The sequence below is a fragment of the Dendropsophus ebraccatus genome, chromosome 9 (genome assembly GCF_027789765.1).
Source record: "Dendropsophus ebraccatus isolate aDenEbr1 chromosome 9, aDenEbr1.pat, whole genome shotgun sequence".
Lineage (NCBI taxonomy): Eukaryota > Metazoa > Chordata > Amphibia > Anura > Hylidae > Dendropsophus > Dendropsophus ebraccatus.
The window spans coordinates 12,660,698-12,684,965 of record NC_091462.1 but is presented as its reverse complement, the minus strand read 5'-3'; the positions used below and the strand labels follow the sequence as shown (position 1 = coordinate 12,684,965).

The 24,268-nt window shown below is 43.7% G+C and overlaps 1 protein-coding gene across 1 annotated transcript in view; it reads right to left on the bottom strand.

The window, feature by feature from the left end:
* LOC138801019 (uncharacterized) overlaps positions 1-6,795 on the bottom strand; it is a 52,414-nt gene extending 45,619 nt beyond the window's left edge. Inside the window, exon 1 of the mRNA XM_069983410.1 lies at positions 6,784-6,795. The gene's annotated coding sequence lies outside the window, so the exon portion shown is untranslated. The remainder of the gene's footprint in view (positions 1-6,783) is intronic.
* Between the last annotated feature and the right edge of the window lie 17,473 nt (positions 6,796-24,268).

Here is a 24,268-nt window from a genome sequence, read left to right as displayed (position 1 = left end):
TGGTAGAAAAAGGTGCACAAGCAACTGGGAGAACCACAGTCTTAACAGGATCGTAACTAAACGTAACAATGCCATTCAAAAATTTGGGAGAGATTCACAAAGAGTGGACTGCTGCTGGAGTCAGTGCTTCAAAAGCCACAAGCACATCCAGACGTCTGCAGGACATGGGCTACAAGTGTTACATCCCATGTGTCACTCCTGACCAAGAAACAACACCAGAAGCGTCTTATCTGGGCCAAGGAGAAGAAGAACTGGACTGCTGATCAGTGGTCCAAGGTGCTGATTTCAGATTAAAGTAGATTGAGATATATACATAGATTTTTTGTGGGAAAAGATTAAATAGTAGTTGTATTTTATGCAAAAATAAAATTGGAGTCCAGTAGGTGGTGCTAATCAGTAATTGGCTCTCTTTATTCGCACACTTTTACAGGGAAGACTATCAATCACTGAGTAGGACCGCCCACTGGACTCCTAAACCCTGAGTGAGCAGAGTTTTAAACGAATAAATAATGTATATTCATCTGCTCAGTTTCACTTACTTTATAACATGACACCCACAGATTAAACTTACCTTTAAAGTGAGACTGTCACCCCCTTTGTGCATTCTGACATCTCTACACAGGTGTAAAGGGTAAATTTAGCGTTTTTGTGCTTGTTCAAGTAAAAAGTGACCTTTTATCAACTGCAGATTGCGTTAAGTGTGCGGTATCAGCGCCACTTAGCCCCGCCCACAATGCCCTTTCAGACAGCCTGCTCCAATGGCCGGCAAGGGGGTGTGGCCAACGGTGGTGTTGTGGGCGGGGCTAAATGGTGCTAATGCAGCCAGGCCCCGCCCACTTAACGCAACCTGCAGTTGATAAAAGGTCACTTTTTACTTGAACAAGCACCATGACGTATGATATAAAATAAGATATGAAAACTGCTAAATTTACCCTTTACACCTGTGTAGAGATGTCATAATGCAAAAAAGGGGGGACAGTATCGCTTTAAATACATATACCAATAAGTTTATTAATTAGCCATAATTCAACGCCCACTTGTTGGGTCAGTAGTACGCAGAGACTTTTTGTAGGATTACTGATTGCAGCTTTGGACTGCAGGGACATCTCTAGTCCTAAGCAATACACAGAGTTGTAAGCAGTCAGGTTCAGTCGTCACTTAATTGAGAAATGAAAGTAGTACTGCGACAAAAAGTCCCAGTGTAGTCGGGACCATAATAAGCATTTAACCCTTCTACCAGCTAATAAGTCGTCTAAAGTCATTTCACTTTCACCCCAGGCAATGCGATCTCTATCATGGTCCGGAGATTCAAATTAAAACTGTCCAGGCCTAGTTCAGCCAAATGCACCCCATCACTTCTGTACAGTCCGGACTCTCCAGTTTCAAAATTTTTGTGCCTGACAGAAAACCCTCCCAGTGATGTCACAAACATGAATAAAGTTCTATTAATCCTCCTCCTGATCTCTTCACAATAGGCCAGATCCATTGCTTTTAACCAAGAAATCCTGGGAATAATTTCGGAAAAGATTAATTTGACGCCAGGGAACATCCGATGGACGCGCAGGAGACTTCTCTTCATCTTAAAGACTAAATCAATTGTACCGATCTTCCCAATGTCATTGCCACCAAGGTGGATGATGATAACGTCCGGGTCTGGTGACCGCTCACGCATCAGCAGGACTTGTTCTAGTAATCCTTCCCACGTCTGTCCTCTGACTCCCATCCAATGGACCTGCACCTGGTGAGACGGCAGTGATAGGTTTCTACCATAGTGCCGCTCCTCAGCTCTTCTTTCTGCCCAATGGACGAACGAATGTCCGAGTATCCAAACTGTGAAAACTATAAAAGAATACATCAGTACTAGTACATACATCTGTACATAAAGCCCAAAACTAAATGACACTAAGCTTAAAAAGTTTTAAAAATACCAGAGTTAGGGCCAATTTATATGGGTCAAAACTTTACTAAAATGAGCGTCAATTAAGTAGATCAGTGCTCGATTAAGGAGCCTTTTAACAGCTATATGGTCTTATACACAGGCCGATAATTGTCCTGTGTAAAAGAGACAGCGATCAGCTGAGGAGCGGGAAAACACCCTATCCTTAGCTTTCTGATTGCTATAAAAATTTATCACTATCAGTCGCACATCGTCCTGTGTAAACAGAAGATTTGTGGCTGATAGCAAAAGTGAACATGCCTATATCCATGCTGTCAGTTTTCAGATCCCACAGGCTGTGTGTACATACCCAGTGCTGGCATTCTGCTCTCCGGCCATTGCTGTATCCTCAGGCCAGAGAGAAGGACGGGAGAGTGGGATTCCGGATCACACAGCAGTACACAAGTAATGTATGCAATGCTGTGTGATCTGGAACAGCACAGATGTATGCATATATGTGCTGTCGGATTCCATGGCCGCGCGAACGATACAATCATTTTTAGGCCTGCATAAATTATACTTTTGCCCACAACTATAAAAGGCTTTTCTGTGAACCAGTGATTGGCTGCAGAATTGACATGGGTATAGAGACACAGCCTGTGGAAACAAAGTAAGGGTAGGTTCACACTACCGAACCCAAGCAGAGAATTTCCGACGGATTCAGTCATACCCATTCACGCCACGCGACTCTCCGCCCATGCCATAGACACCATTCTATGCATGGGCGGATTCTGCATTCCGCCGAAAGAATTGACATGTCAAGTTTTCAGCGGATAGCGGAATCGAGCCACCCATAGAATGGTGTCCATGGAGCGGGTGGAAAGGCGCGCGGCCGTGAACGGGTACAAGCTGCGGAATCTGTCTAGAATTCTCCACTCGGGTTCTGTAGTGTGAACCTACCCTAAGAGGGGATACAGAACCCATGTTGTATACTTTCAATTAATACTTGCAGAATGTTATGGTTTGGGCACCACTATAATAAAGGTAACGTGTCACTGAGATGCTTCCCTCCACAAAAGGAACAATCATGCATAAGCCAAACAGGTCCTGTGCAATATAACCGAACATTGCTGGAAGATTCTGCATGAAAGTGCTAGAAGATCTCATTACTGGCCACATTATAGGGCTGTGATGGCAGGGAGAAGACTGGACAATTGATGGGTGGCCCTGACTGGCCAGGACTCTGTTACCTCAGCAATAAATAGATAGAATGGTGACTGACATGAGGTGACGTATCATCGCCCCTCTCTATATCACACACACAGCAGCAGCACCTGACACCGTACATCTTTACAGTTCAATAGTAACAATATAGGGAGAGATGTATCACAGCCTGTGCAGGGGAGCAGTTGCCCATAGCAACCAATCAGATTGACAAGTTTTGATATATCACCCCCCATAGTTCCTTTGCTGCAGTGCTGTACAGAGATTGTAGTCCCTCATATTTGTTCCTGTCCCCAATAAAGCTGTCAACGTTATGGAGAGTGTGATAAAATCCATGCAAACATGGGGGGGGACATACATGCAGCTGTTATCCCAGGACCCCAACACTACAAAACAACATGGCTAACCCCTGTGCCCCCCACAACATGGCTAACACCTGTGCCCCACACAACATGGCTAACCCCTGTGCCCCACACAACATGGCTAACCCCTGTGCCCCCCACAGCATGGCTAACCTCTGAGCCCCCCCACAACATGGCTAACCTCTGAGCCCCCCACAGCATGGCTAACCTCTGAGCCCCCCACAGCATGGCTAACCTCTGAGCCCCCCACAACATGGCTAACCCCTGTGCCCCCCACAACATGGCTAACCCCTGTGCCCCCCACAACATGGCTAACCCCTGTGCCCCCCACAGCATGGCTAACCCCTGTGCCCCCCACAACATAGCTAACCCCTGTGCCCCCCACAACATGGCTAACCCCTGTGCCCCCCACAGCATGGCTAACCCCTGTGCCCCCACAACATGGCTAACCTCTGAGCCCCCCACAGCATGGCTAACCTCTGAGCCCCCCACAACATGGCTAACCTCTGAGCCCCCCACAACATGGCTAACCTCTGAGCCCCCCACAGCATGGCTAACCTCTGAGCCCCCCCACAACATGGCTAACCTCTGAGCCCCCCACAGCATGGCTAACCTCTGAGCCCCCCACAACATGGCTAACCTCTGTGCCCCCACAACATGGCTAACCTCTGAGCCCCCCACAACATGGCTAACCTCTGTGCCCCCACAACATGGCTAACCTCTGAGCCCCCCACAACATGGCTAACCTCTGATCCCCCCACAGCATGGCTAACCTCTGAGCCCCCCACAACATGGCTAACCTCTGATCCCCCCACAGCATGGCTAACCTCTGAGCCCCCCACAACATGGCTAACCTCTGTGCCCCCCACAACATGGCTAACCTCTGAGCCCCCCACAGCATGGCTAACCTCTGAGCCCCCCACAGCATGGCTAACCTCTGATCCCCCCACAACATGGCTAACCTCTGAGCCCCCCACAGCATGGCTAACCTCTGAGCCCCCCACAACATGGCTAACCTCTGAGCCCCCCACAGCATGGCTAACCTCTGAGCCCCCCACAACATGGCTAACCTCTGTGCCCCCCACAGCATGGCTAACCTCTGTGCACCTGTGCTGGGTGTCAGGTTTGTTTAATGATGTACTGAAGGCCGATTCCCTTTTCCTTCCCAAAACCTGTTACACTTAAAACCTTCTTTGTTCAGATGTTTATTTTTAAAGTCTGAAAGTCTTGTAATATTTTCTTTTCATTCCACAATTACTTGTTACTTTGTGTTGGTCGATGACATAAAAACTAAATAAATTACATTTACGTTTGTGAGCGTAACATGAAAAAATTTGACTTTTTTTTTTTTTTAAGTGCTGTATATCTTTAAAGGGATATTCCACTCAAACATAACTTTTGATATACTGCTGCCCATGGTGGGACTAACAATTCCTTCCATACTTGTTATTCAGTCTCCTTCTCCCAGTTCTCAGTTGCTGCTTTCTGCTGAAGACACAACAATCTGTGAATGGACCTTTCTCTCCGTCTCCTCCTCCCCCCTCCTTTCTGAGACAGCTAATGTAAACAAGTCCCTGGCAGGCTTTATCTGCAACATTGTAGCTTCTTTGTAATGCTAAGAGGAATAATCTGAGGCCAAGTTTCTAATGAACTCACTATGATTAACCTTCCCAGCTTTACAAAGAAGCTACAATGTTGCAGATAAAGCCTGCCAGGAACTTGTTTACATCAGCTGTCTCAGAAGGGGGGGGGGCAGAGAAAAGCTTAAACACAATGTTTTGTGTCTTCAGCAAAATGCAGCAGTTGAGAACTGGGGGAAGGAGACTGAATAGACAATAACAACATGGAATGAATGGCTAGTCTCACCATGGGCAGCAACATATAAAAAAGGTACATTTAAGTGAAATACGCCTTTAACGGAAGTGTCCTTCTTTACATGAGGAAAGCTTCTCCCTTCTGAAACTATAGGTTTTCTCACCAGATGTGTCCTTACTGTGATCAGGAGCATCTGTCTTTCCAACTGCGGCGTCGCTCTGCACCAATAATGCTTCTATATGTGGATGACCCACCGTGCGCATAGACCTTGTTAAAGAATATATAGAAATTAATTTTTTTTATTTAGGTTTTATTTATATAAAAAATTATAGCAAAAATTGTGAAAATATGTGCAATAACAGCAGCCCCCCCACCCCCCTACACACACACACCACCACCAGCTGGCAGGGCCAGCACCACGAGTGTTGGAACCCACCCCCGGACAAACAGGCACTGCGCTCAAGGTTTGGATAGCCCAAGTGTAACCTGGTGTATAGGTGCCGGTGTGAGAAATGACTGACCAGAGTCCAATGACATAACCAGGAGAACTTGGTTTACTTATATAAACTTCAGTGCAATACAAGTCAAGTACACTTTGGTAACTGCAGGCAGAAGGTAGTAATCTCTGACCGACTTTTGCCCTATAGTGTTAGGTTACCCATCATGCTAGGGTAGTACGAGGTCCCTGCGCTGGGTTGAGAAGGCTTTCCAAGACTTCACAGAACAGCCGTGCGTTACAGTAGGATACGTAGGCTTAACTGCTGCTTTGTCCCTAAGGGTCAGTACCTAACTCCAGGTATTCTGCCCTGTGTGTTGCTGAAGGTATCCCTGATGTGGACAAGGTTTTCCTCAGAGGACGTCACTCCCTACTAAGGTCTCTAGCACTGCATGCTAGCGGTAGTCTGTGACATCAAAGAAATATTTCTGGCTCAACTAGAAGACTAAGGGCCTTATTACACCAACAGATTATCTGATAGATTTGTTTAAGCCAAAGCCAGGAATGGATTTGAAAGGAGGAGAAATCTCAGTCTTTCATTTGTTACCTGTTGTTTGTTTATAGTCCATTCCTGGCTTTGGCTCAAAAAAATCTTTTTAGATAATCTGTTGGTGTAATAGGGCCATAAGACCCTCCCACCAGGACGTAGCTCCTTTTTATAGGGTTACCTTAGCTAGTGTGTAATTGGTGGGGCTGTGTGTGGAGAAGAACGAAGAGACAGGATAGGAGGAAAAGTGAGGGAAACAAGCCGGCACCTGTGATAGGGGAGAACATAACTAACAGTAATTAACCCATGAGACCTTCAGCTGTACATAGTACAGTACATACAATAAACACAACAGTGACACCTAGTGGGGAAAACACATAATACAATCTCCTTCATCCCCTTTTGTGTGAACCTGAGAGAGTTACTTTACCCAGGTGCAATAAGACTTAGTGGCACACCTGTGTTGGGACACTACACTCATTATTATTTGATTAGTAAAATTGTAGACATACACAGCACCTACCTCAGGTTATTGGCCATCTTGGATTTCTCACACACAGTGTCCCTGGAGGTCTCACCACAGCAGGAGTAGGAGCCGTCTCTATAGGGTTCTGAATGATCCATATCAGATGTCAGGGCTGAAGCTACTGAGTTAGTGGTCAGAGGATATAACATAGACTGTGGTGACCTCTGTACTGCCTCATCATTCTCCTGGACTGTGTGACCATATCCCAGAAAATGGCAAACCTCATGGATAATCGTGTCTTGCTGGGATCTAGATTCTAGGTCCTTCTCCCAAAATAGCGCACATAGATGGATGGTTCTGTCCTCGGACCCAGGGTATACATAAGCGATGGTTTTAATGTCGTCTTTAGGATCTGTATTTTTTACAAACGTCACTTTTCTTAGTTCCCGGATCAGATCTCTTACTAGATGTTCCGTAACTAATGGGTGAAATACGTCCTTCATCTCGCGGTCTCCAAACTCCTTGGCATCTTCCACCAGGAGGCTTTGCTTTTTCTTCAGAGCATCTAACAGGAGCTTTAGGGTCTTTTCTTTAGCTTTATTTGCCTGTTTATTTTCTTCTTTACTCAATAAACTTGGATTATCCAGGGGGATCCTTTCTTCCTTGGCCTTTATTTCACCTTTAATCTTCCAAAGGAACCTCCGAAGCCGCCTGTTCATGGTGCCGTCTCCCGCAGGTTTTCTCCGTACAGTGTCATCTCCTGTCTCCTTTATAATAAGGAAGCAAAAAGTCCCTGTGCTGCTTTTACTTTCATTGCAGTCGTGTGTTATTACATGATGAGATAAGGTACAGAGTTTTGTCTGGTGATTTTGTTTCTTTTCCGTGACAGGGAGCTCCTATTCAGGAAATACCCTTTCATGAAGCTTAGTCAGGCCAGCAGCAATGCTTTTGTGACACTTGGTATTCAGACATATCCTATTGGTATCATGAGGCCTAACAAGTCCCATGCCTCTATAGAGCCGCTACTGGCTAGTATGGTGGGTGCCACATATGAGGGGCTTAGGCTGTGTATTCTGATCCTGTAGTGCAACTAAGAAGGAAGCAGCATCACTAAACCTGCAGTGCCCAATCCTTATTGTCAATGGTCCCAACAATTTCATTGGGTAAAGTGTCTCTTTTCTATATGTGGTTGGATAGGGTTTTGTGGTTACATTTCCTGGTTCAATTTTTATTAATTTTAAAAAAAATTTTAAACAAAGCGCAAAGACAGTAAGATAAATGTATGCAATGATTGACATCTAAAGGCACACAGGAAACAACATGTTTCCAGAAAAACACAACAATATACAAGTAAGTAAAAGAAAACACGCATAAAAACATGAAAGGAACTAACTAATCTACTAACCAACTAACAACGTGGTTACATTTCCTCCTCTCCTATATGCTTCTATTGATACGAACAGAAGAGACTGAGTTCATGTGACTTTGGTCTCAGAAGGGGGGGGGGGGGGGTAGGTATGACAGAGGAGACAAGATCTTGTGGACCAGGAAGTGAGCATTTTCTGCAGCCTCAGGCGTATAATTTCATTAAACCATGGCCGTTATTTAATAAAATTACCGATCACATTAACCCCTTAAGGACGGGGCCAACTTGCATTTTTGCACTTCCGTTTTTTTCCTCCTTGTGTTTAAAAGGCCATAGCACTTGCATTTTTTCACCTAGAAACCCACATGAGCTCTTATTTTTTGCGCCACTAATTGTACTTTACAATGACAGACTGGATTTTTTCATAAAGTACACTACAAAACCCCCCAAAAAATTCAAAGTGTGGTGAAATTGAAAAAAAACGCATTTTGTTTATTTGGGGGAAATGTGTTTTTGCGCCGTTCGCCCTGGGGTAAAACTGACTTGTTATATATGTTCTTCAAGTCGTTACGATTACAACGATATATAACATGTATAACTTATATTGTATCTGATGGCCTGTAAAAAATTCAAACCATTGTTAACAAATATATGTTCCTTAAAACCGCTCCATTCCCATGCTTATAGCACTTTTATCCTTTGGTCTATGGGGCTGTGTGAGGTGTCATTTTTTGCGCCATGATGTGTTCTTTCTATTGGTACCTTGATTGCGCATATACGACTTTTTGATCGCTTTTTATTACAAGTTTTCTGGATTTAATGCGACCAAAAAATGTGCAAATTTGCACTTTGGGATTTTTTTGCGCTGACGCCGTTTACCGTGCAAGATCAGGAATGTGATTAATTAATAGTTCGGGCGATTACGCACGCGGCGATAGCGAACGTGTTTGTTTATTTTTATTTATAACATGGGAAAAGAGGGGTGATTCTGACTTTTATCAGGGGAGGAGGCTTTTTATTAATAATAACACTTTTTTTTTTTAGTTTTTCACTTATACTAGAAGCCCCCCTGGGGTTAGAATTATTCCCCCCTGGGGTTAGAGTTATTCCCCCCTGGGGTTGGGGTTATTTCCCCTAGGGGACTTCTAGTATAAGCACTCTGATCTCTCATTGATCTATGCTGTATATAGTAATACAGCATATGTAGATCGATGAGATAGGCACTCGATTGCTTTCGGCTGCTGCAGCTGGAAGCAACCGAGTGCTGAGCCAGGATCAGCACCATTACGGCGCAGACCCCGGGGGGCGATCTCCATCACTAGACCACCAGGGATCGGGCTGCATAAGTAATCAGATGCAGCTGTCAACTTTGACCGCTGCACCTGATTACTTTATTAGCGGGCACGGTGATCGGACCGTGCCCGCTAATAGCCGCTGTCCCGCCGGGCTACATGTGGCACCCGGGACCGTGGCAGTTCAGAGCGGGGTCGCCGCACCCCCCCCCCTCTAAACTCCCCAAGGCGGGGTAAATATACGCCCTGTGTCGTTAAGGGGTTAAAGTCTATGGAATCGCGGACGGAGTGTATACACACTGTATACACACCGGCCGAGATTCGATGTGGCCACACAAAAAACTGACATGTAACTTTTGTGCGGCCACTATTCATTGAATAGCGGCTGAACAACACTGACAGTTCAGACAATGTAAGGTCCAGCTCCGGACGGACTTTACAACGTTGGCTATGGTTTTTCGAAATGCGGGCACACCAGAACGTGTCCGCAATCCAAATCTAACGAAATGACGTTCATCCGGCTGGTACTGCAGTACCAGCCGTGATGAGCTTCACTGACACCGGCTGTTCTATGATATGGTGGGTGTCTTACGTAGTGTGAACCCGGACTCAAGGTGTAAGTCAGGATGCACTGCAGACAAACGGTCAAATTCATGTAATGGAAACCTATTACAAACAAGCTTAGATTATGAGTGGGGATTGAACAGGGTTAAAGTTTATAAAGTGGAGTACCCCTTTAACTGCACATAGTATTTGGCTCTTCACCACAGGTATACGTCTCATTACCAGTAAGATCTGTTGTTTAATGCAACTCTGTACCCACAATATGACCCCCCAAACCACTTGTACCTTCAGATAGCTGCTTTTAATCCAAGATCTGTCCTGGGGTCCGTTCGGCAGGTGATGCAGTTATTGTCAGCGCTGTGTCTAACGGCCGGGGCTTACATTTGTATATGCATTAGGCTGGCACCACCTCTATGTCCTTCCTCCCCACCATTAGGAATGATCCAGGAACATTTACTGCTGTTTGAGCTTTGCACAGGTGTATTAACGATCCAGCCCATGTTCATTATGCACACAGGTGGGGAATAGGAAGCAATCTGCCTGGAGCATTCCTAATGATGAGGAGGGTGGGTTGGAGGGACAGAGAGGGTGTGCCAGCCTAATGCATATACAAATGTAAGCCCCGGCCGTTAGACACAGCGCTGCAGGATTAAAAGTTGTTTTTAGGACAATAACTGCAATCCCTGCCGAACGGACCCCAGAACAGATCTTGGAATAAAAGCAGCTATCCGAAGGTACAAGTGGTTTGGGGGGGGGGGGGGCCAGATTGTGGGTACAGAGTCGCTTTAAGTATCTCCACCAAAGGTCGCTGACTGAGCACAAGACCTTCCATTATGAGTATCTGCGCATTTAAGAGCAGTATAGCAGTCTGTCTCTACACCAGAGTTATAGGGCTTCTCACTATATTTGTCCATATATTCACCAAGAGGATGAGTGTACATCAGCAATGCTTCTTTTTGTTGTTGCTTCATCTCATGCAGGGACCTTGTAACTAAAAACTGAATTTTTCAAAATCTATTTTAAGATTTATACTGTAGGTAAATGTGCAAAGTCCTTGGAATCACTTCTGGTGGTTTTCTAGGGGTCCAATTAGGCTCCATGCACACAGAGCAAAAGTGGCAGAATTCCAAATGCTTCCAGCCTCCCACGCCTCCTCTCTCCTCTCTGTTCGTTCCACCGCAGAATTCCGCCACTTTTGCTCCATGTGCACGGAGCCTTAGAGTGATTATTTGCCAAATCAGGCAAAAATGGGCAGATATTAAGGTGCGTTTACAGGTATTAGAATTAGAACGATAATCGTACGTGTAAACGCAACGAACGATCAAACGACGAACAACAAATCGGTCATTTTGATCTTTCAACATGTTATCAAATCGTCGTTCGCAAAAAATTCGCAGATCGTTCCGTGTGAACAGTCGTTCGCCGATTTAACCAATGCGTGAGATAGGCTTAAGCGTTCGCAAAACGATCACAAAACGATTTTCCGTACGATATATCGTACCGTCTAAACGCTGATCGTTATGAAAAAAAGACTGTTAATCCGGCATCGCTAATCGTACCATCGGGTCAATTATCAATTTTCGTGTAAACGCACCATTAGTCTGTGTAATAAGGACAATGGTCAACTGAGGAGCCAATCATTGGCTGATCATTGTCTTTCAATAATTTTATAAATTATTTGCCCCATAGCACCTGTGAGGTCACAGAGAACTTTGCACCAGAACTTTTCCTTTCGGCAAGTGGAGTGCCGGGACGCACTCAATAAGCTTTGACAGTTTCAGAGACCCAACCAGGATATCATCGGCCAGACGGAACGGGCTTGACCAAGCACACTGCAATGAAACTGCAACTTACGGACTTCATGACATAGAAAAGCAGAGATGAGTGAGCATACTTACCTCTCCACGCCAGTTTGTTGGACTATCAACATCATTATTTCTGTTTGATTAGATATTGTAGACACACTGTGGTTCCATCAACTCGGACCCATATGTGGATCCAGAGTTATTGCTCTAGCCTCCTATACTTTACTGAGGTAGTGTTACCTACCTGATTTGCTGCCATAACATTTAATGACAAACAATAGAGTGCAAAACAAGAAAACTATTTATTTTGTTTGCCTAGTATAGGGGGGGGGGATTCTATTGTGCCAGGATAGTAATATAGACCTGCAAATATACGCACCCAGAAAATAAAGTTGATAATAATGTTATTTTTTACCACATGGTGAATGCGGTAAGTGTAAAACACATTAAAAAAAGAAAAAAAATCATGCCAATGGAAAAATGAAAAACATTGCTTGGTCAAAATTTACGACTAAACTACAGTAGTAATTATTACCAGAACAGGAAAATAACGGACATCAGACCCCACATACACAGCACCCACCTCAGTATAATGGCTATCCAGGATGTCTCACACGGTGTCCCTGGAGGTCTCACCACAGCAGGAGTAGGGATTCTTTGGGCGGACAGTGGATTGAGCTTTAGGGCCCTATTACACAGGAAAATTATCGTGCGAAAAATCGTTATATCGTTTGAATTTAAACGATAATCGTGTGTAATTGCAGGCAACGATCGAAAAATTATTCATATGTCGTTGATTTAGATCTGAACCCAAAATATTGTTAATCGTTCGCTGTAATTCCACATTCATTCGCTCAAGTTTCGCATTTTTTCACTAATTGTCAGTGTAATTGCACATTGTTCATTGTTTTGCTGGGATCAGAATGACGATCGTAACTAACCACCATTGTTCTGTGTAATATGATGAACGATTTCAGGTTTACGATAAACAATCTCGTTTGCGATCGTTTATCGTTAGTCGTTAAAAATCGCTCCGTGTAATATGACCCTAATGCTGCATTTACACGTAACGATTATTGGCCCGATCGTACGATTAGTGATGTCGGATTTACGATTTTTTTTTATAACGATCAGCGTTTAGATGGTACGATATATCGTACGAATATTCGCACTGCGATCGTTTAAGCCTGTCTCACACATTGGTTAAATTGGCGAACGACTGTTCACACGGAACGATTTGCGAATTTTTTGCGTACGATGAACGACGATTTGATGACCTGATGAAAGATCAAAATGTACGATTTATCGTGCGTCGTTCGATCGTTCGCTGCGTTTACACGTACGATTATCGTTCGAATTCGACCGTTATTGCGCAAATTCGCACGATAATCGTTACGTGTAAACGCAGCATTAGAATTTAATTGAGTCAATGGAACAGGGAGAACTTCAAGCTCCATGTGTGTTCCGTAGTGGGAACTTAGTATCCTATTACACGGAGCGATTTTTAATGATTAAGGACTAACGATAAACGATCGCAAACGAGATTGTTTATGGTTAACCTAGAATTGTTCACCATATTACACAGAACGATGGTCGTTAGTTACGATCGTTACCGCAATCGTTATTGCGATCGTTACTATGATGCTTTATTCCTTCTGATCCCAGCAAAACAATGAACAATGTGCAATTACACTGAACGATTAGTGAACAAATGCGGAACTTGAGTGAAGAAATGTGGAATTACAGCGAACGATTAACGATAATTTTAGGTTCAGATCTAAATCAACAACATATGAAAAAAAATTTCCGACCGTTGCCTGCAATTACACAGAACAATTATCGTTTACATTCGAACGATATAACGATTTTTCGCACGATAATCGCCCTGTGTAATAGGGCCCTTACTCTTAGAAGTGTCTCTTTTCTCTTTTTTATGTGGTTTTGCGGTTACATTTCCACCTTACCCATCTCATTCTACTGATAAATGTCCAGTAAGGTCTGTGATAGTTTATAGCTTTCTATGTATTTCAGGTCATCAAGCACCATAATAATCTACAATAGTCTATAACACATACAAACTTTAGCTTTCCTGGACCAATCATCATGCAAGGGTTTATGGGTGCAATAATAAGAGTGGATATGATATACAATTTACTACTTATTATTTCATAGGCCTCCTCCCATTGTTATCTGTACCTTCTAGAGATGAGACAACACAGACAGACAGACCGCAAGAGGAGCCCTGCAGCCTGGACAGGTAATGTATTCTTCTCTGCATATCGTCAGCGCTGGCCGCCCGACGATTATAGGTCAGAACCTATATGAACGATCAGCTGATGACAACGATCATCGGCTGATCGTTGTCTTTATTACACGGAACAATAATCGGGCGGATAGGGCTGATTTAGCCGATTATCGTTCCGTGTAATAGTACCCTAAGAAGCTACAATGTGGTGGAACCAGTTTTGACAATTGTCTCCAAATCACGTCTTTACGATGGACACAAATGGCAGATAAGTATAAACAGGGCATGGACCAGGCTTTTTTTGTTGTTGATTCTTTTTTTTTTTTCCCTAAGTCTGATGTTTTTTATTGAAAAGTTATCAATGTATAAACATACAAAAGCAAAACCAATATGGGAACCAACCCCTCAGCCGCACAACAAGTGACTGAGTATCATAAATATCCAGAACATAACGGATGTCGGCATCTTAGTGAGAGATTCATGGAAACCATCAAGGCTCGGCCCTATGGTTACTATGACTTTGTGTGATGTAATTATTGGTTGTGTAAATGTTTAGGATAGCTGAGATTATTAACACCTAAACTTTCATTTTATTGAGTTACTGAACCCGGCTGTATATGGGTCAGACTCAAAGTGCATTGATATCAGGAAACCATTATGCTGCAGATATAGTGTAAATGCTTAAAGGGAAATTCCACTCAAACATAACTTTTGATATGTTGCTGCCCATGATGAGACTTACAATTCCTTCCATACTTGTTATTATCTATTCAGCTTCCTTCCCCAACTTCTCAGCTGCTGCTTTCTGCTGAAAACACAAAAATCTGTGTGTGAGTTTTTCTCTGTCTTCCCCTCCTCCCTCCACCCTTCTGAGACGGCTGATGTAACCAAGTCCCTGGCAGGCTTTATCTGCAACATTGTAGCTTCTTTGTAATGCCGTCAGGGATAGGGCCCCATTCCACCGGACGATTATCGTTCAGATTATCGTTAAATCGTTCGAATCTGAACGATAATCGTTCGGTTGAAATGCAGTTAACGATTAATGACCGAACGAGAAATTGTTGATCGCTTTATAAGACCTGGACCTATTTTTATCGTTACTCGTTCGCAAAACGTTCGCAAATCGTTCGCATTGAATAAGACGTCGTTCGGTCGTTCGCATTAGATACGAACGCAATAGCGAATAAATAGCGAAGAGAAACGATCGCCAATACGATCATAAGTAACGATTATCGTTCCATGGAAATGAGTGAACGTTTTCAGGTCTTTCGCAATAGCGGTCGTTTGAGATTGTTAATCATTAACGATTATGCAAATGATAATCGTCCGGTGGAATAGGGCCCTTAGTCACAGCGAGTGCATTAGCAACTTGTTCTCACATCAGTCCTCCCAGCATTACAAAGAAGCTACAATGTTGCAGATAAAGCCATCTCAGAAGAAGGGGGGAGACAGAGAGAAACGCATAGGGTCCTATTAGACGAGGCAATGGCAGCCCGATCAATAATTGAAGTAAGTGCCGATCCGCTAGATCTGCGTTTGTTTACTGGGCCTGTTACACGGTTCGATTATCGTTTAGCAAGGGCTGCACGGACATCGTTAGCAATGTCCGTGCAGCCCTTGCCCTAAACTGTTTATTACCTTTCCACACTCTCGGCCTTCTGCTCTCTGCCCGGCACCGCAGCATCTCGGAGCTGACAAGCCGCTCAGCCAATCACTGTCCACGGTAATCCTTTGCCAGTGATTGGCTGAGTGGACTGTGATAAAAGTTTCTGAAAAACTAAATAAAGTGTGCACTTCTGTCTCAGCTGAGAGAGAAGGTCATACCAACTCTTTGGCTAACGATAGTCACTTGTGGAACAAGGTGGATAAAAAGAAGTCCGACCTTGAGAGTTGACTTCATCCCCTTACAAGATTTTGTCTTTGCGTCAACGCTCATGGCCACCTGGCTGTGCAGAGCTGTAATATAGGAAGAAGCAAAAAAGGGCACACACCAAGCCAATTACCACTACAGCAGGATGTATCTATTAGTCTTGGATGCCTGACTTTGTGATTTAGTACCCGTTATTTAGTGAGTATTGTGAGGGCACAGGTTATTTATGCATTATGCTGCTCTGGTCCTGTTAGGGCTTTCTAATGGCTGCCGAGAGCCGGTGATGTCCATGGCTGCTGAAACGTTAGAAAACGCAATCAGGTCATAAAAATGAAATGTTCAGTCCTGAGTGTTGCAGCAACCCATTGGGGCGGTTAGGGCAGTAGTCCTTGGTGGTCACCGTACAGTTCTTAGTGATCATGGCACAGTGATGGCGGTACTAATGTTCCTCCAGGGCAAACCCTGTGTCATGCCTGGGCTGATACGGCCATTGATGGTTACATGAAAGGATGAGGCTAGACACAGCAGTAAACTTAAACTTACTGTTCTTTTCATTGAAAACAGCAGATTCATCCACAAAGGAGGCGCAGCTAACAGGTAGGCAAGGACTTACAAATTCTAATCGCAAACAGAACGGCCTGCAGCGTCTGCACCTTAAACAGTCGGGTCTGTCTCTTCACCTGATGGGTCGGTATTCTTAATAAATGGGTCAGTATTTTTGCCATACGGCAGCTCTGCACCTGCTTAACCGCACGTAATATCCGTCTCTTCACCACAGGTATACGTCTCATCACCAGTAAGATCTGTTGTTTTAGTTTCTCCACCAAAGGCCGCTGACTGAGCACGAGAACCTTTTTCGGGATATGTCTCGCCTGTCGTATATGCTTCTCAATTAGGAGTATCTGCGCATTTAAGGGCAGTATAGCAGTATCTGTCTTCTCAGCAGCTGTCTCCATCTCCTCATCCGAGGTATCAATAGCTTCTAAAGAATTGTCTGTCTCTACACCAGAAGTATCTGACTCTTCTCCAAAGCTATAGGGCTTCTCATCATACGTGTCCATATAGTCACCAAGAGGAGCAGACTCCTCATCAGCTGCACCGGGGTGTATCAGTAATGCTGCTATATGTCGGTACTCCATCTTACGCAGGGACCTGGTAAATAAAACCCAAAAAATATTTATCATCTCCATACTGTAGGTATAAAAATGTCCAATTTACATCCCTATTACCCAGAATAATTATCTGCCAAATTAGACAGCTATCGCCCTGTGTAATACAGGCAACAATCAATCAAGAAGCAAGAAATTGTTTTCTCCTCAGCTCGTCTTTCTCTTTCAACATGTCTAAGAATTATTGGCCGCCAATGGCGCATTGCTCTGTGTGATAAAAGCAAGGACTGGATGGACATCCCTAACGATGCCTGTGCATCCCTACCCGCACAAACATCGAGCTGTGTAATAATCTCAGTCAACTGTGTGTGAGTGTTAAAGCAGGATTACACACTTATTGACATAAAAAACATAAAAGTAGTATGAATAGAGTGTAACTTCTCATCTCTACAGACATCCAGCATTCCCCGATTAGTGACTGATGAGTTGTTATTTGAATAATTCATCAGTCTCTTTTATGTTGCGTTTACACGGAACGATAATTCGCCCGATCGTACAATTAACGATTTCAAAGTAACGATTTTTTTTTTTTATAACGATCAGCGTTTAGACGGAACGATATATCGTATGGAAAAATAATTTTGCGATCGCTTAAGCCTATCTCGCACATAGGTTACATGGAACGATCTGCGAATTTTTTGCAAATGACGATTTAAGAACATGTTGTAAGATCAAAATGAACGATTTCTCGCTCGTCGTTTGATCGTTCGCTGCATTTACACGTACGATTATCGTTCGAATTCGATCGTTATCGTGCAAATTCGAATGATAATCGTTCCGTGTAAATGCAGCATCAGCCAGAAAACCCCTTTAACTTAACAAGCCCTACAAGTTTAAGGGCCCTATTACACGGAACGATAATCGCCCAAATCAGCTCTATCCGGCCGATTATTGCTCTGTGTAATAAACACAACGATCATCCAATCACAACGATCATCGGCTGATCATTGATATATAGGTTTGGACCTATAATTGTCGGGTGCCAACCGCGCATCGCTACGTGTAATAGCGGTGCACAGCCAGCGGCTAATGATTTACATTACCTATCCAGGCTGCAGGGTTCCTCTTGCACTCTCTTTCCCGCGTGCTCCAGCTTCAGAGTGGCCTGTCTGAGCTGACAGCCAATCAATGGCTGGGACCGCCACGGCCAGTGATTGGCTGAGTGGCCTGTCAGCTGAGACAGGCCACTGTGGAGCTGCAGCGAGCAGAACCCGGTAAGAAGCAGAGCGCAAGAGGAGCCCTGCAGCCTGGATAGGTAATGTATACAAGTTAAGCAAGGGCTGCGAGTAACGATTTCCATGCAGCCCTTGTTAATCGATAATCGAGCCAGATAATAGGCCCAGTAAATGAGCGCCGATCTAACAGATCGGCCCCTGTAATACTACCCGAACTGTGGTATTCAAGATGGGAATGACCAACAAAATCAATCAAAAAGTCATATGTACATCAAAATGGTACCAATAAAAACTAAGTTTTCCAGAAATGTAAAATATGTTTTACTATGTGATACTACCACATGGTGAATACCATAAATTAAAAAGACAAAAATTAACCCTAAAAAAAGAGTAACAATTGAGAAATGAAGAGCATTGCTTGGTCACAATTTAAGAGGAACGGAACTGTAGTAGTTATCAACAGAACAGGAAAGTAATAGACATCAGACTCCATGAAAACAAGACGACATACACAGCACCTACCTCAGGTTATCGGCCATCTTGGATTTCTCACACACGGTGTCCCCGGAGGTCTCACCACAGCAGGAGTAGGAGCCGTCTCTATAGGGTTCGGGATGTTCCATATCATCTGTCAGGGCTGAAGCTACTGAGTTACAAGTCAGGGGACATAACATAGACTGTGGTGACTTCTTCACTCTGTCACTGTTCTCCTGGACTGTATGACCATATCCCAGAAAATGGCAAACCTCATGGATAATCGTGTCTTGCCGTGATCTAGATTTTGGATCCATGTTAAAAAATGCTGCACATAGATAGATGGTTCGGTTCTCAGAGCCGGAGTATACATAAGCTATTACTCCAATATCCTTTTCAGGTTTTGTATTCTTTGCAAAAGTCACCTTCTCTAGTTCCCGGATCAGATCCCTCACCAGATCTGTGGTCAGTAATGGACAATATTCGTTCTCCATCTCCCAGTCTCCAAACTCCTTAGCATCGTCCACCAGGAGACTTTCCTTTTTCTTCAGGGCATCATGTAAGAGTCTTAGGGTCCGTTCTTTAGCTTCCTCTGCCTGTCTTCTCCGCTCTTCATTCAGCTGAGATGGATCATTCATGGTCCCTTCTGCAGCCTCATTCACCAATTTTCTCTTCCACTTAGTGAATTGGATTTCCATTGTTATCCGAACATGGCTCTGCATCGTCCCATCTGAACTCAGCTCCACATGGTCTTATCTGAACACTTTTATATGTGTGGTCACAAGGATTAGAAAGTCCCGGTTGTTGCTGCTTTCACTTACGTTTCCCTGAAGAGCCTCTTCCTGGAAATAACAAGCAATGCAGCGGTCTACTATTCATAGTGAGTTCAGTCTCACAGGCTGCGTCCCCACATTTGCACTTTTGTTGTATTTATTTGTTTACATTATTGGAACCTGATGGACGTGTCTGTTTTCAACCATACTAACTATGTAACCTTGTCTGTCGGAGCTCCACAACATGATCAGCAATACCAGACACAGAAGGTGCCCCTTCCCTGGTGTATATCACTATACATACCATCTCCGGCAGGGGGAAGGTACCTGGTTTTTGGGTCATGTAAACCTCATACTGTACCTCGGACAATTCCTCTGATCTGCCAGACGCCGTCACATCCTATGGCCACCGGAACGGCCGATGTCAGAGAAGATCATTCCGGCCAATACTGCAGCACCGGCCGGATGATCTTCACTCTTGATGAATTCGCCGCTGCACACAATGGAGTGTGCGGCCAGAGCTGCAAGCTCCATTATGTGCACTGATCGGGTTTTCTGCAGCCGATATTCTGTAAATAGCGAGCGCAGAAAACTGACGTCAGTTTTTTGCGACGCCGCTAGAGATCCCAGCCACAGTGTATACTATGTGTATACACTCTGGCCGGGATTCCATAGACGGCAGCACTATGTAAGCTCCGTAGTAATCACGGCCTTTGTTGCAAATTACTACAGAGCTTATGTAGTGTGAACATAGCCTATTAGTGTAATAATAACAAAGCAAACCATAAAAAGACTCTGAGCCGTACTAGAATTTACATTCATAATTTATTTGGTTTATAAATTAAAATAATAACTCGAGGAGCCGCCTTCTTGCGCAGAAAGTTTTTCCTCCAAACATTTCAAATTGTCACAGTATCGATAAAATTTTAACTTCCCGGCACTTACAGAACCTGAGAAAACAGCTGATCGTGGGATTTACAGAGAGACTTTATGTAGTGGCCTCTTCTAATACTAGATCTGAAATTGTTACCTATAAAATAACCAGCTTAAAAGAAAAAAAAACTTCTATCCCATATTCTGCATAACGTCCCCATCCCTCTGATATATCTCACATATACAGAATTAGTTTTATAAATCTGATTAATAGCGCAAGCTGAGAGAAGAGAGACCGCTGCCAGCTGCCGGACGGGGTGAACAGTCATGTGAGGCAGTCTGGTTCACACTATATTTTTGCTGTCATTTTTTACCCATTTCATGCAAAAAACGGATGTATTTGTATGCAACAGTTTTGATCAGTTTTTCAATTGACTTAGACAAAAAAAATAAAAACTAATCAAAACGCATCTATTTTTTTAGCATACACAAAAAGTCGGTCGACCACATTTTTGTGTACGTTTAAAAAAAAAAAAAAAAAAAAAAAAAAAAAAAGGAATGCGTTTTGATCCGTTTTTTTTTTTTTTTTTTTTTTAATAATGGGAGTCAATGGAAAAAAAGGATACACACAAAAACATCTCTTTTCTCATCTTTTTTTGTTGCAAAAAACGGACTGCAAAACGCAGTGTGAATCCAGCCTAAGGATAAACTGACTAACCTTCACAACAGTTGTTGGCCAGGTAGTTGACCCTGTCAGTCTCCATTTATTCTGGTCTTCAGCTCTAGGCCCAACTACTTATTAAAGGGCAGAGGATGGGTATCAATTTGTGGCAGTGCACAGACTATATATACTTTATCAATTATGTAATTATGTTTATTAATCAGATTTTTGTAAAAACATTCTGGTGGAGAACCTCTGTAAGAGTCATCATCCATGTGAAGCTACGGGAGCTCTCCCTGTTAGGAGCTGAACGGTGGAGACCACCCACTTGACAGTTTAGGTCTATGGGGGGGGGGGGGGGGAGAAATACCCACATTCACAGAACAGCAGCTCTACATGGATGACCACAAGTGACCATAGACATGAGATGACTTACTGCCAGCGCCCAGTCCTGACAATATTAGAGGGATGTCGCCTAATGTCTATGGACGAAAATTCCAAATGCAGAGAAACCTTCAGGCAATGTATAACTAATGGTAAATGTAAGGAAATCCTATCTTAAAATTAACACACACATAATATGGTTCATCCCATACGATTATCAGATAAACCCTTATGAATACATAGTACTGGATTATAGAAGACGATATCTGGCCCCTGTGATATAAAGGAATCAAAGCATTGTATAATGTACAGATAGAGCATTGCGGCTCTGAGATCAGTCACTACTATGTAGGAGACTAGGATTTGTGTGTATGAAGGCCCCTACGGATGTGGTGAAACTACAACTACCAGCATGCCTTACTGTGTAGAGGGGTGTGGTCTGAGTTGCCTAGAATCCACTTAACTTCTTGTCTGGGTGACTACTATTTAAAGGTCCCATAATCTACCCAAGACTGGATTCACACTGCGCTTTGGGAGGACTCCTGATGTATACCTCCGACTGAAGCCACAGGGAAGCTCTGATGATGAAACCATCTGTATCTGGACTGTTACTATAAATACGGTAGTATATGCATGTGAACGGTCCATTGGAGCTTCCCATTGGTGAAGCCAGGTAGTTCAGCTGTATAATGACCCTCACTCTCCTCCCCATAAGCTCCCTGGAGAGAGGTGGTGCTGCTGACAACCATCCAATACCTCACAACCACATCTTTAGTGTAGCACCATGGCTCTAGAGGGAGCTCAGGAGCGAAGGGCAGTCCCTGCATTCCCATAGCATCTATGTATAGGCAGTGATGTGGCTGGAGCTTCCTGAGGTGTCTGCTACATATAAGCCATAATTTCTCATCTGTCACCCATAGGCTATACGGTATCTAGTTAACATATACAGTTTTAGGATCCAGTTGGATGGAAGTGTGCAGTCTATTATGCTATTCCAGACTCCATCTTTGCAGTATAGTTATGTATATACAGCCAGGACACTCCTTTGGCCTTTGTGTAGCAATAAAAGCCTATAGACACTTTTGGGCTATGTTCACACACACAGTCAAATTATGACTATTTTTATTTAAAGTCCACCATTTAACAGCAAATAATGTCTGTTGTTAGAAAATAATGGATATTATTTGCTGTTAAATGGCGGCCATCCAATATAAACGGCCATCATTTTAACAGTGTGTGAAAATAGCCTTAGCACGTATGTCGGGAGCACTTCCAGGCTACATGCCACGAACACAGTGTGAAACCAGTCTAAGGCTTCTTCCCTAGTGGACACATCATCTCATTTGCTGTGCAAGATACTGACACTGAACCAGCAGGGATTGCTGAGAAACGAGAAGCCACAAGTGAAAACTAGTCAGCAGAATTGTAAACAGTCATAACATAACTAAAACAGATAGAACCTAATAACAGATAGAAGGAACAGGTATAGAAAACGGATTATACAATCATCTGGACTCTGGTGCCTCCTCCATGTATAGAGGATTGTGCAGTCCTATGTAAATAAAGCTTAATTAGTGTCAGTAGAAGGAAAACTGTTCTAGCATATTCCTACACAGCTGCCGTTTGTTACAGTGTATCAGTACAGGTAAGAGCTATTAGTCTAGGACAGGAAAGAGATTTGTGCTTGTGTATTGTGCTCACAGAGCATTGCCTGCACTGGATGCATTGTAACCTGCAGCTGTGTGAACAGGACCACGTCACCCTGAATATAAACTCAATTCTCTGACAGCAAGCAGAGACCTTCACTCTGAGTGCGCTAGAAAGTTGGAGAAAGTTTGTTAAGCTTTATTGACCTAAGAATGGAAACCTCCTTTAATTCTTTACCCCACCCCAGCTTGTCTGTCATGTCAGGTATATAACACATCTGATGTCTTTCTGAGAATCTTAGCATCATGTAGATTTTACCTGGTAAACTGTTTGCTGCTAACTACAGCTCCTAATATAACCTGTCAATGTGAAGCATGATGAGACTTGTAGTAGGCTGCAATTGCAGACAGGGGTCTATAATAATTATCTGACTTTAAAGGAACACTCCACTGCCAGGTCTGAGGGGTGCGGAGCCTGACACAGATATTCCAAGAACACTGAGGAGTTCCCCTGTGTTATACTCCATCCCTCAAGTCCTGTTATAGAGTCATTGCACCAGGACCGAGAAAATTATAAGTGTGAGCAAGACAGACAAAGTAAAGGCAAGTCTCAAGAGTATATACAGAACTTCTTTGGAATTAGTGAAGCTGAACGTGGTTCAGGACCTTCTGCCTCCGACCCAGGACTCTGGGGGCAGGTAAATGTAAGTTAAATGATTTGCCCCAGAGCCATTCCAGCCGCAGCTGTATTAACATGAATAGTGCCAGTAAACCCCTGTTCAGACTTGGCAGATTTTTGGTGCAGATTCATAATAAACAGTCCAACGTAAGTGAGATAAAATTGGTGCGGATTATAAAATATGCAGTATGTCCTATAAGGTGAGGATTTGCCTCGGATTTCATCCTTTACAACACAGAGGGTTAAATCCATATGAAGTCAGGATATAGTACTCCACATCTGAACTTACCCCAAGGCAGGTAACATGGAGGCATTTCTGTCCACAAGTACTGGAAAGACTGTGGATCTAATGACCCAGACTGATAGATCACAGATCCCTATAGATCCCTATGGTGCTTTCTGTTCCAGTCTTTAGACCAGAGGGACGGTACTGACAGCCGTAATACAGACACAGAAGTGCGTCCATATTACCCTAAATGTTCCTCCTCTCTTGCCTCAGGAGATTGTCTTCATCCAGAGCGGAGCTCACTGTCACCCCCTTCTGGTATGCATGAAAACTAGTGAAA